This window comes from Psittacula echo (genome assembly GCF_963264785.1).
Source record: "Psittacula echo genome assembly, chromosome: 7".
In the NCBI taxonomy this organism is placed as follows: domain Eukaryota; kingdom Metazoa; phylum Chordata; class Aves; order Psittaciformes; family Psittacidae; genus Psittacula; species Psittacula echo.
In genome coordinates, this window is record NC_137740.1 from 38,888,800 (window position 1) to 38,901,590 (window position 12,791).

The window sequence follows — 12,791 nt, forward strand, 5'->3', positions numbered from 1 at the left end:
TCTGTGCAATTTTTTTTGCCAGATCAAGGTATAATTTAAGGACCATTTATCTACCTTCCACTGCAGAGCGCTAAAAAAAAAAAAAACAAACCAACAACAAAAGAAACAAAAAAACAAACAAAATAGTCAGGGCACTTTTTTGCTGCTCCCGATTAATTATTTAAAGCCAAATAAAGCAGGGCATGGTGAAAGGGGTCAGATGAAACACCCGACATTAGCACAGGTCATGCCCTGCTCTTTCAGCTCTTCCCATTTTCACATGCTTCATTTTGTGATCTTTTCACACGGCACAGTTTCCCTTGTTGGAGAGCAAGCAAAGGCATCCCAGGGGTTCAGGAGAGCCAGCCCTATTCCAGCAGGCAGCCTTTGAGGCTGGGTGCCCACCCTCCCACCCCCAATGCCACTGCTGTAGCCAGAACCTAGTGCTGCTGCTGGGAATGTAAAATTTTGGGAGAGACAGGAATTTGTTCTCAAGCAGCTACTTGAAAAGCTGCAGCTGCATTTCCAGCACCACGAGCCCCCGGGCTCACAGCACGGATGGGGCAGGCACTGACCTGATTTTTCTTTTTTTTTTTCCTTTTCTTTCTTTTTTTTTTTTTTCAAGTGAAAGCACAGCTGGAGCCCTGCACACCAAAACCCATCCGTGCACAGAATAGCACAAGTCATGCCCGTCCTCCCCTGCTCAAAGTATAACCCTCTGAAAGCTCAAAGGCAAATACCGGGCAGCTGCCTGCGTGCTCCAGACAGAGCTGCAATGCTTCTGGCAGGAAAGAGGAACCCAGGCTCACAGGACTGGGACTTCCACATTACTTCTGGAGACAACACACCTGCTGCACAGTGCTCTTTGAAGAAGTCAAGTGCTACCGTGCATTTACAAACAGTTTTACATTTATTTTATAGAAGAGCTTTTTTTAAGTCCTCTTTCTCACCAACCTATCCTTTGCCTTTCAAAGTCTGTCTCTGTCCCTGCACAGTTACACGGCTGCCAGGGCACAGCTTGGCCGTGGAAGTGTACTCCTCTACATAGTTATAAATACATATATACACACATTACGCTTTATATATATGCATATACATATCCTTTTTATATACCACTTTATGTAAGTGCATGCATACATACACATATCCATGCATGAAACCCTATAGCCTTCACATAGATTTTTAGGGTACATCACCCAGCAGCAGGGACTGTCTCAGTGTCTCAGCCCAGGTACTGGTTGGCTGTCCTGTCCTCGTTCCTCATCAGTCCCTTGTCCCCTCAGGCCACAAAACCACATCAGGGCTCACCCCTCCACAAACTGGGGTTTTGGGGGGTAAACCACACAGACACACGCAAACCCAGTTTTCCTCCAGAGAGCAATAAACAGTTTTTTGCAGAGTCTGGTCCACCAACAAATCTGGACAGAAATACGGTGTTTGGATTTCCAAAGCTGTCTTTGCCATTTACTTAGCACATATGTGACCTGGGTACTTGGAAAAATTTATATCTATAGTCAAGAGCCGACACTCAAAATGCCAAGTCTTTGCAGTGAAAAATCCCTCTTGCAAAATGAGCTCAGAAGCCACTTGGCAGCTTGGGAGGAGGTTGCCTGAGCCTGCGGTCCAGCTTGGAGAGCATTGCCAGGTCACAGCCCCCTGTTACTCCAATCCTTTTCAGCCCTCTGCTTGCTTGCAAGCATTTCTCTCAGCTGCACACTCTAGTTAATGGGTGGGCAACATGCAAGCAAAGCAAACAAACCAAAACATAGAGCCCCCAAAACAGATAAAAAGTCAGCCCTCCCAGCATGGTTCATCTCCCAGTGCAGACCTCCTGCTGCTTAAAAGCACACAGCTACCAGTTTGATTACTGGTCCTATGGCAGAGTAGTAATTTGTTTGGAAAAGCAGCAGTTCTTGACACCTGGTTCTCCTCTACCCCCCAAAAAAAAATAATATGAAAACCACCGACAGAAAAAAACTTTATGTATGTGTTTACATCCGTTTTGCATTTTCCAGGTGTACATATATGTATAGATATATTGCACACATATACATATAGACAGACACACATGCCCAAAACCTGCAAAACTGCCAAGTAAAATCAACGGTTGGTTTCTAAGTAACCGGACAGTAAAAGCCCTTTATGCTTTTGTTGCACTAATTTCCTAGTCTAAGACAATTAATGAGCTCAGTCCCCAGAGCTGAACCAGCAGCAGCCCATGCAAAGCCCCACGCATGGCTGCGCTGGGAGCAGTGGCTGGCATAGCAGTCGGGATGGCAAGGCCAGCAAACCCTGACTCTGATGAAGCCTGAGGTGCCCATTTGTCACTGGCTGCTCCAGCCATGCACAGGCTGAACATCCTCCCTGGGCAAAGCTGCTGGAGTGCCTGTGCCTATGGATACCGGGCCAGAGCACCACCAAATGGCTTCAATTCCCTTTCACATGGAAGTCCCGTGCATAGGGTGTGGGGGCTCCAGAGGGACAGTAGGTGATTAGGGATCAGCCAGGAAATCATGGGGGGATTCTGCCATTGCGCTCCTAAGTTATCATGGACAGTGTGGGTTTTTCTGGGCCAGCAGTGGAAGCTCTCAGCAATATTTTCAAGGCTAGAAATTATCTTTTTATACTGCCATCTTTTTATACATCTATTGCTGAGCTGACACATGTTTTCCCTGCAGGATGCTTAAGCACCTGGCCAGTGCTGTATGAAGGCAATTGCCCCTGCAACCCAAGGTCTGCCTCACCCATGTCCTCACTGAAGCCAGATCCAGCTAGGTGCTTTGCACACACCATAGGCTTCACTGCACAGGACACAGAGCCTGGGCAAAACCTTGTCCCACCAGCAGCACTTGGCTGCAGGAGGAGAGGGGAAGATCCCCTTTTCATGCATCTTTCAGTTAGTAATTATCAGACAGTATATCAGTACCATTGCTCTGATCCTTCTCAGCTCTATTTGGCACTTGCTAATATCAGGCAGGGAGGATAAGGTGTTCCCCCACGAGCATCCATGAGCAGTGTACCCGACATCCCACTTGTGCAATCACAGTGCCAGCACTGCTGTTTGCTGCTGTTAAAGTCCTGAGCAGGTCATTCCATCTCTGAACCCTGACTTTGCCTGCCCAGAGCAGGCAGCCCAGCCTGCCTCCCAGATACCTGGCACTGCCACTGCTCCTGGGAGTTTATGCTGACACTATTTAATCATGATTTCAGGAGTTTAAAATAAAGTTCTTTTCAAATTGGAAGTCAGTGCTGCTGCTGGAGGAAGTATCCATTAAAGAGGACATTGCAGGAGCCTTCAGTTTCTCAGGATCACTTTGCTTTACCTAGAAGCAAATGATTAAAAATCAGCACTTGCATGCCTTCCCCCCACCCCCCTTTCCATTAGCACAGCAGCTATCTTGCTTCTCCTCTCACTGATACTCAGCTTCCCTTGCACTCTGCAGAACTGGAGCAATTGCACTGCTCCCCACAAATCACTGCCCAACCTTGCCATACATAGAGAAGTACCAAGAGTTCTAATTCCAGGACTTATCCCTGCCATGGCACTTTCCATACTGCTTCTAGGCACCAACCTGAAGCTGCCTTTATTGTCTTTATCCCAAACTTGCACCACGAGCAAGACCCAAAAGGTATTGAACATCTCGCTCCTGAATTCTTTTAAAAATCAAAGGCTAAAGCAAAATGCTATCACACCACTGTGCTGGCCAAACCCAGGCTATTGCAGAACAGAGTCAAAGCACCTAAGCCTGTCCATGGGAGAGTTCACCAGAGGGAAGGGATGAGGAAAGATGCATGGAAGCTGCACAAAGAATATAATTTTGTGGCAGGGGCACAGGGCAGCCCCACTCAGGGCCCACAGCAAGAGCTGTGCAAACCCCACTGGAAGCACCCACACCACTGAAACCTCTAATAAAGGATATTTATAGCCATGCTCATTACATTGAGGCCAATAGGGCACTAACTTCATGAAGTGAAAGAAAACACCACTCTGTTTGTAGGTCTAAGAAATATATATTTTAAATTTAAATCTTTCCAGTTTGCTTCTCCAGGGAGCAGGCAAGCATACCATGGTAGTATTGCCCACTCCCAGCACCTGAAACCAAAAAGGGCAGGGGACAGCAAAAGACATGGGGACACAAAGCCCTCAAGAGCCCAGACTTGCATGCTGTTTTAACATTGTGCTTCCTTCCTGGCTTGAACCAAAGGTGACATTTTCCCTGTGCAGGTGGGAGTTTGAGCTATCACAACTGTCCCCGCAGCACCAGCAGTTTTGCCAGATTGCACTGGGCTCACAAGCACAGGAGATGAATGCCTGATTCATTGAAAACACAGCTTGCAAGTCAGGGATGTTGTTAAAAATACACCAAGGTACCAAAACAACATGTAGGGAGGGATGACATTTTCCTTGACTAGGCTTTTCCAAGCAGAGGGTACATTCACTTCCCAAGGAAGCACGAGTTCTTGGCGGTGTTTGATGGGTAAGCACCGCTTTGAGACGCTGGCATCCATGACAGCATCTGCGTACTGGCAGCCTCCAGGAGCAGCTACAACTGCTAATGCCAGTTAATACCACACAAACAACCAGGCAACACGTGAGAAGGCCTTGGTGGGGAAAAGTCTGGGAAGGAGGTGTTAGCCCAGCATCCGCTGGGGCCAGGAGCTCGCAGCCAGCAGGGAATGGCACCTTCCTGCTGGAAAGGAGCAACTTCAGCAGCAGGACCAAACAGGCAGCACAGACACACGGCTGGTTACTAATCCCTCTGCCACTTGCCACGTCTTCACCAAGAAAATCAAGTTCTCATTTTCTCTTGCTAGTGGAGAGAGTTGCACCTATACCATATCTGTTCCTGCCCCTTCCTCATCCTCCATAAACCTCAGGCTCAGAGCCACAGTCCCCAGTGTTGCAGGGATTTTGCCTGGGGTAAGCTTGGGGTTTTTGCCTGGCAGGCAGCACCCCAGCAGAGTGGGCATCAGGCCCTAGGGTGAAGGGGTTATTTCAGCTGCATGGGAACCTGGAAAACTTTTGTTCAATTACTTATACTTCTTCCCAGCCTGAAGCAAAGAGCAAAGCCTCTGCCTGGGCAGCAGTTTAGATCCCTGTGACTCAAGGGCACAAAGCTCTCTCAAATTTGCTTCTGTGATTGTAATTCCCATCTCCCTTGTTTCTAGAAGACGCACTGCTCGTTATCAGCAGCTCCAGCCCAGGCTGTAGACCAAGCACTGTTCCCTGTGTCTCACTACAGCTGCTGATTGGCGACTAAAAACAGAACCAAAACCCCACCACAAAACTTAGTTTTTAAACACAAAAGAAATTATACTCAGAAGTGGTACTTTCGTTCTGGACCTGCTATGCTGCTGAATAAGCTAGAGTTAATTACTGTGCTAGAAACCAGTGGCTAAATGAGACAAGTGCCTATGGGCTGACACCAGTCAATGCAGGGACATGGAGACCAGCCACTGCAAGACAGAACCAGCCCTGCAAAAGCCTACACCTCCCCAAAGGTGGGGAAAACAGGCATTTTGCTTGTCAGCCACTTTGCTGCGGGCAGAGTTATGGGCAAAACCAAGGAAAACACTAGATAGAGTGGTGTAGCAGACTTGAAAGATGGGCAAGAAGATCTTGTTATGTGTCTGAGGAGCCAGGGTTCAACATGCATGAGAAAAGCCAAGACAGCAGCTTCTGACTTCAAGAACTCTTTGATTCAGCACCAGGAAGTCAAAAAGCAATGCAAAGGGAAAAGAGAGGACAAATTCATTCTGCAGGAATATAAAGGGGTGATGAGAGCAACAAGAGGCACCTGGGATAAAGCCTGACAGTAAAAAGGAAGGGGGAAAAAATTAGTTTTTCAGGCGTCTCAGGAGCAAAGGAGGAGGAAATCCATTCCCAGGGAATTCTTCCTTGTAATGTGGCCCCATAGGAAGATTAGATTATGTCTTACATGTTAATTTTCATTAAAAGGGCACGAACCCGAGGTTTAAAATCGAGATGAATATTTGGCAATGAAAAGTGAGAATAATTTGACTGTGCATCAACCCTAAACCCATTTAACTCCTTCCCAGGAAGGATATTTGATGAGAATAGCATATTAGGGCATTGCTGGCTACCAGAAAGTCTGAAATTATTCCTGTAATGACAAAGCAAGAAGACTTAAAGTCAGCTGGAAAGTTTTTCCCTCGCTGCTTTAAAAGCCTTACTCAAGCTACCCTACCATCTTCCTAACAATCCCAGGGCATGCACGGGCATCACTTCATCAATACAAATCTGCATATAACAGCATAAGTTGTATTTGTAAGTGTTAATTGTATGGAACATCTCTATCAAGAATACCGTGGAGCTTGCTACAGGTTTGGGTTTCACAGGGTCTCCCTGCACTTGCAGAGACTGGCGCACAGTGGCTTAGGCTGGGAGTGAAAAGGGGCAAAAAGGATAAAGCCACAACAGCCTAATGGTGGGGTTATTCCCTGCTTTCTGACACGTAACAGCTAGGCTCATCTTGCAAAATCCAACCTACCAGAGATTTGGGTGCAGCCTGGGGTGGACAGTACCATTCCTTTGCTGCAGAGACAGCCCTTTCTGGCTGTTGGCACTGGTTGCCTTGCTCAGACCTGCCAGCCCAGACCTTTCAGACATGATCCACTGTATCTTAAATTAGGAAGTTTCTGCAGTGTTTAACCAAAGCTTCTTATTTTTCAAATCCACTACGTTATGCCGCTAAGAAAGCCTTTTCACTGGAAGAGCTAGCAAGCCTCTTCCAAATCTCCTCTGCTCAAGCAAGCTTTTTAATAACACTAAACCATTTCTTGCTGAAAAAGCCCAGCCTTTCTGTGTAATGCTGCTGTTTCAAGTAATTCCCAGGGTTCATGGGGGGTGGCCAATTAGAATCCCATAGTCGTTAAAGACTCACCTCGCCAAGCAGAGGAAAACCTTTTCAAGTGAAACTGCACATAGATAAGAAGGACATAATCCTTAACCTTAAAGTGAGGGTGCCCAGTCTAGCCCCCACCTAAGCCTCATTTAACATGGCACCACAGCAAGGATTGTTGAAGACCTGAAAAAAGTCCTAGTCCTCATTTTGCCTCTTGAACTCACCCAGTGCCTCCTTAATGGCTTTTATGATAATTTTTAGTTTAATTATTTCCTCAGAAGGATAAATGCTGACGATGCAGTCACAGCTGAACCAGAGCAAAAGGAGTATAATCCTAAGTTAGATAAATAGATATATATCTGGCAGGTAGTGAGAACAGCCGTGCGTCATGCCCTCCTGCCTCTTCTTTGGAGCTGGGTTACAAGCAGCATCACAAGGCTGAGCTGACAGTCCTTGCAGCAAAGCCTCCCCATCCACGTGGGGAAGAAGCAAGTTTTAGGAGGGATGTGAACATGAGGAAGGCGAGATGAACCTGGAGCAAAGAGCTCCCAGAAGGGGCAGACACCAAAATCCCTAGGAGTATGAGAAACAAAAGGAAAGCCAGAGAGCAGTCAGGCTGCTGGAGCCCTGGACAGGACAAGGCTTTGCTCCGACAGAGAGTATCCAGACAGTGATTTGGTAAAAATAAATAAAAAACCCCTTCATTTTTATGACTAACCTCTGATAAAGCAACACACAACAGCACAGCCCTACACTCCTGCAGAAAGGCACCTAGATCTCAGCAGAGGGGAAGGTCCCCATTTTGTGGCCAAGCACCTCAGTTTCCCCTGGAACAAGCACCAGCTGAACCCTTCCCTGAACCAGGCTCTGTGCAACCAGGCATCTGCAGGGTGGGGCTTTAATGAAGTGCCTAACTCAGCTCTTGTGTTTGAAGCCCCACATTTGCACCATTGCCAGGTACCTCCCACATTCACTGGGGTGAAGGAAGCCCCCAAAACCATGCACAGAAACCAAAGACTCCCATGCCCTCCCACACCACTGGCAGGGCTCTCATTCTCAGCAGCAAAACATCAACACAGGCCACAGCTGAACATGCTGCCAGCACCATGCAGGCAGTGGCACAGCACGCTGGGACCTAGTCAGGTCTGGGGGATTTTCAGAGCTGACAGTCTCTTTAATTAAAGAAAAAGGGGGAGAAGGTGAGGGAGAAAAAATGTCTACAAAGCAGCCCATGCCATATGGCAGGAATGGTATTTGTCTCCTGTGGCAAAGGTCAGAAAACGATTGTAATTACTCACTTTTAATTAATTTTAGTGTAGAGGAATTGGTAAGAAAGCCCACCAATGGCAGCAAATGCTGCAGCACTGAAGGCAGCCATAACACCAGACTGCAGGGAACCTGCCCAGGCAATGCTGAGCACCCTCCAGTCACCACCAGCAGGTGCTTTCCCCATCCTTCCAGAGCCACATCCATCAAGAGTGTGAATGTGATATGTGTAAAAACCCCACAGACCCAGCTCCCCATGTACCCCAACAAGAGAGAGCACCTACCACAGCACCCAGCCCTGGTGCAAAGGAAACCCATTTTTCCTCACACTTCAAGAAGCAGAGAAGAGCAATTCCCTCCTTTAGAAATAATCCTCACGTTTAATCTTCCAGCCCCACACAGCATCATCCATATCCCAGATGCTTCCCATAACACAGAGCAGCAACTTGGGCCCATCACAAGTCTCTGCATGGGAACACAACCAGCTGAGCCACCAGCCATCCCCTCCCAGCAGGGTTTTGTGGTCTGAGACACCTGTACTGCTTAATGAGCTCACTAACCTGCAAGTGGTTCCTGCTGTAGATAAGGGACAAAGCAATTACAAGAAAACACATCTTAGTTATCCATGTGGGAGATTTGTTTTGCTGCTGCCCTTTGTTGTTTGGAATAGGGAGTGTTAGGGTTCAGTCACTTCCATTAACACACACCCAAATCACCCTAAATCTTCCTGAACCTAGGCAGGGCTGCTGCACAATCAGGTGTCTGAACCTGCATCAGACTCTGCCTCCATAATCCCCCCAGGTCCCTGCTGGTTTGCAGAAAGGGACAATCCAAAACCCAACTGTCTCCATGTACGGGTAAACTTCAGTGTCTGACACTAGGCTGAGCTTACCTGCTGCATTGTGCTTCAGCATAGCCAAAGCTGATCCCAGCTGGGATCAGCTGTGAGTGCTAACAGTCTCCCCCCTCTGCATCCTGGAAGTATCTCCAAAACAGCCTCGTGTTTGGTGAAGGCTAAAAATGAAAAGTTTAAGGTTTTAAAGCAGTAAGTGACAGTTGGGCTGCTTGGAAGATGAAGATGCTGAGCAGGTTTGCTTCAGTCTGAGGTGCACTGAGTAACCCTGCTTTAAGCTTATCCACTACCATTATACCTAACTGTACAATGGGGTCAGGAGAAGCATCCTATCTGCCTGTTGATACATCTATCTATCTATCTATCTAGTTGCCTGTCTGTCTGTCTTTCTATCTATCTATCTGGAATGAGAGACAGAACGAGTGAGAGGTTTTTCTAAGGAAAAACATAAGTTTTAAATAAAATCTCTGCAATAACATATACAATGACTAAAACACTTTCAACTCCACACCCACAGAAGAATCACCAAGCTTAAAAGAGCTTTACAGACATCAGATAATGCTGGTTTTTCCTTGTTCCAACCCCAGTTTAATTGCCCTGTGTTGGTGGTCTTGCCCACAGAAGCCAGCCTCTATCAGAAATACAGAGCCAAGGGGACTGATCCTGCATGGTCAGTCGTACCAAAGCAGCCCCTGCCCCCAGGTGACCCCTGGGTGCTGTTTCACAAGCCCTGAGGGGTGCAAGGGAGGGATGGTGGGTAGGGATCCCAGGTCCATGGGGGCACCGCTTGCCCCCTGTAGGTGCATTACCAGCTTATGGTGCCCATGTTGCAGTGCCCGCAGCCACAACGATGGCTCAGCACAAGGGAGGCGTGCAGGGGAGGCAAAACCCGGTGCTCCCCAGGCATTTCTAAGTATTCCAGTGTGCAAAAAACATGCAGAGAGCAACAGATGGGAAAAGGAGGTGGGAGAGAAGAGGGGGCTTTGAACAAAGTGGAGGGAATGGGAAAGAGCACACAGCCAGGACCTGGGAGAGGCATTGGCACCTTCAGGTGTAGATACCTGTATGCAGGCGTCTTCATGAACATCCTCCACCTCTGCTACAGAGGCTACTGGGGCACCCCGAGCACATTGTGGCCCTCCTCACATGCCTGCAAGCACCTTCCTGGGTGTGGAGAGAACCCCAAGGCAGTGACACATCCCCCCACCCATTCGATTAAGCAAAACTAGAGAAACCATGACACTGTTTTCCTGCATATAAACTGCAGATAGTTTGGCTTATTGCTACAAAAATGTAAAAAAAAAGTAACTGTTCCTGAAGCTGGTGGTGGGAAAACAACGTTGCTTAGAAACATCCCCATTAATGCTCCAGAACCATTCCTTTCTGCACAGAAAATGAATAAAATATGTAATTTGTTCCCTGAAAAAGAGAGGCTGTTTCAAGTAACAACAAAACCTGATGAAAGCAGAGACCCTTTCCAATTACCCTCTCCCGCTGCAGCACGTTCAACGTCCTTCATCTGTGACCTGCAGAGTGGGGAACAACAAAGTTAATACTGGGCTTCAGAGCTGTGCTTGACCTTAGTGCTTCTGCTTGCTTCGTATCCTAAAGAAACTTCACTGGTTCAGCTGCTCCCCATGATGATGAATCCTCCTTATCACACCCTGCTTCTCTCCCCATTCAAATGCCAGAGAGAGCCACCCTGCTCCCCTTGAGCAAAGAGAGCTAGTGGCAATTACAGACACTGACCCCATCCCTGGCACCTGCATTAAAATGGGCAACAAGGGGCATTGTGGCTCTCTGAATTACCCTACCTAGCAAGGCAATGTAGGACCCCCTGTGCCTGCACCGTGAGGAAGGGGCTGTCCCTCACACCAGGATAATGTCTGCAGGGTACCCAGGACCCCGGGGACCCTGGGCAAACCAGTGCAACGTGGCAGGGAGGGGAAAGGACAGGCAGGAGAAGGGTGCAAGCCATCCTGGTGCAAAACTGTCAAAGCTTTGAGTGACGTTTCTCTTTGGCGCTCCTAGAGCTGTGATGATGGTGAGACCAGCACCAACCATATCTTCAGGGCTTTTATCCCCTTTGAACATCTCCCGAGACACACACGCAGACAGCTCCTCAGCCTGGCAATGTCAAACCGGAGGGCAGCTGGACAAGTCACCGCTTGGGCTGAGCAGACACTGTATTTCTGAGTGCTCTGGGAGAACACACCATCTCCTCAGCACCTCTCAAGTTTCTAGGGTGACCTGTCAATATCTGCTTGGGCTCCCGAGCTTCCTGCCTCCCCGGGGGAAGATGCTCAGCTCTTTCTAACATCTCAGAGCCGTGTTAAATATCTGTCACGATTCATCAGGCTGCAACAGCCCCCAGTGTGGCTTAGCCCTTCTGTGAACTGAGAGTGAGGCAACATGGAGGTGCTAATTCTTTTCTTTACTTAACTTGGGTGCTTTCCTACTTTTAAGGCTGGATTTCATTTTGCTCCATCAGCTCAAAAAGACCTGTAGATTTCAGACAATCAGCAGCTGCCCCTTCAGCAAGCTCCAATGGCAGGAGGTTGTCTCTAAGTGGTGTGGGTGGGAAGAGAGAAAAATAATGGTTTCTGTCTCTCATTTTGGGAACAAAACACTTCACAACACGCACAGCAGTTTCCACTAAATTACCGCCCTTATTTGCAGTAATTGCAGTGATGCAGAATCACAGCTTTCCACTGGTTTATGTTCTTTAAACCCATTCACATGTGCAGAGATAATGAAGCAAGGAAGGTCTGGGACACCTGCCTGACCTGGGCCAGCTTTGGTTACAGCCAGGTACAAATCACCGTACTCCACTTCACCTTAAATAATGCTGCAAAAATCAGTGCAATGCCTCACCAGCCATGTTTGCTGCTTTCTGTTGGTGCTTTCAACTGCCTGGCAAGACGGCATTGCATTCTACCTGGAAAATTATTTGTTGCAGGATAGGGTTTAAAACCTTTGTTCTTGAATATCAAGAATACTGATTTTTAACCAATGCTATGTGTATTTTTCCTTACTCCAGTACAAACTGTCTTCCTGTTTGTCCCTCAGAAATATTCCCTGTTTTTAAATGGAAATTATATCACCCTAATATGAATTGAAAGACCACCTGAACCACTCCACACAGGCACATCGGAACAGCCGGAAGGTTCCTGATGGCATCTGTACATCCCAGCTGCGGCCAACTGGGATGGGGCCCCTTTGGGGTTTCCTCTTGGAAAACCACCGTTTGCAGTGCCAAGCAGGCCAGACAGAAGTGGTTTCACCTACTATTTGTCAGAGACACCCTTGGCAGAGACAGCTCCACAGTGCCCAGCTGTGTCTGTGGTGTCAGGCTGTCCCATGCCCAACAGCCCCTCGCCGTGGAACCTTTGGATGCTCAGATCAAGGCACCGCATCAGAGCAAAGGCTTCATGCATGGGCTGAGGTCAAGGACATCAAATCTCAGGAAATTTTTAACTCCATTTTTGAATTATAACAATCACAGATGAACAGGCAAAGCTATAGAAGAAGCTGGACCAGAGCAGATGACCCAGCAGACACTTGAGCAAGCTTTAAACACAGATTTATTTCCTTGGTTGAGCATGTGCAGTCTTATATTTGCTTTAACGTTCAATCTTACACTTGCAGTGTTTGACTGTGCTTATATTTGCTGCTTTGCAAGCTACTTTGTAAACTCTTCTATCTATGATGTTATAGGAATTTGATTTATGTGTGTCCGCAGTAGAGTGGTGAAGGCATACCCTGAGTAACACTGCTTTTCCATGTTATTCCAGAGTAGAAGTGGATGGATAACATGGTCCCAAGAG

General features: G+C 47.6%; 1 protein-coding gene across 5 annotated transcripts in view; it reads right to left on the reverse strand.

Moving 5' to 3' along the window:
- The window catches only part of KCNAB1 (potassium voltage-gated channel subfamily A regulatory beta subunit 1), a gene marked incomplete at both ends in the record, with an annotated part of 73,820 nt that overhangs the window by 25,186 nt on the left and 35,843 nt on the right, over positions 1-12,791 (reverse strand). The gene's annotated exons all lie outside the window — the stretch shown is intronic.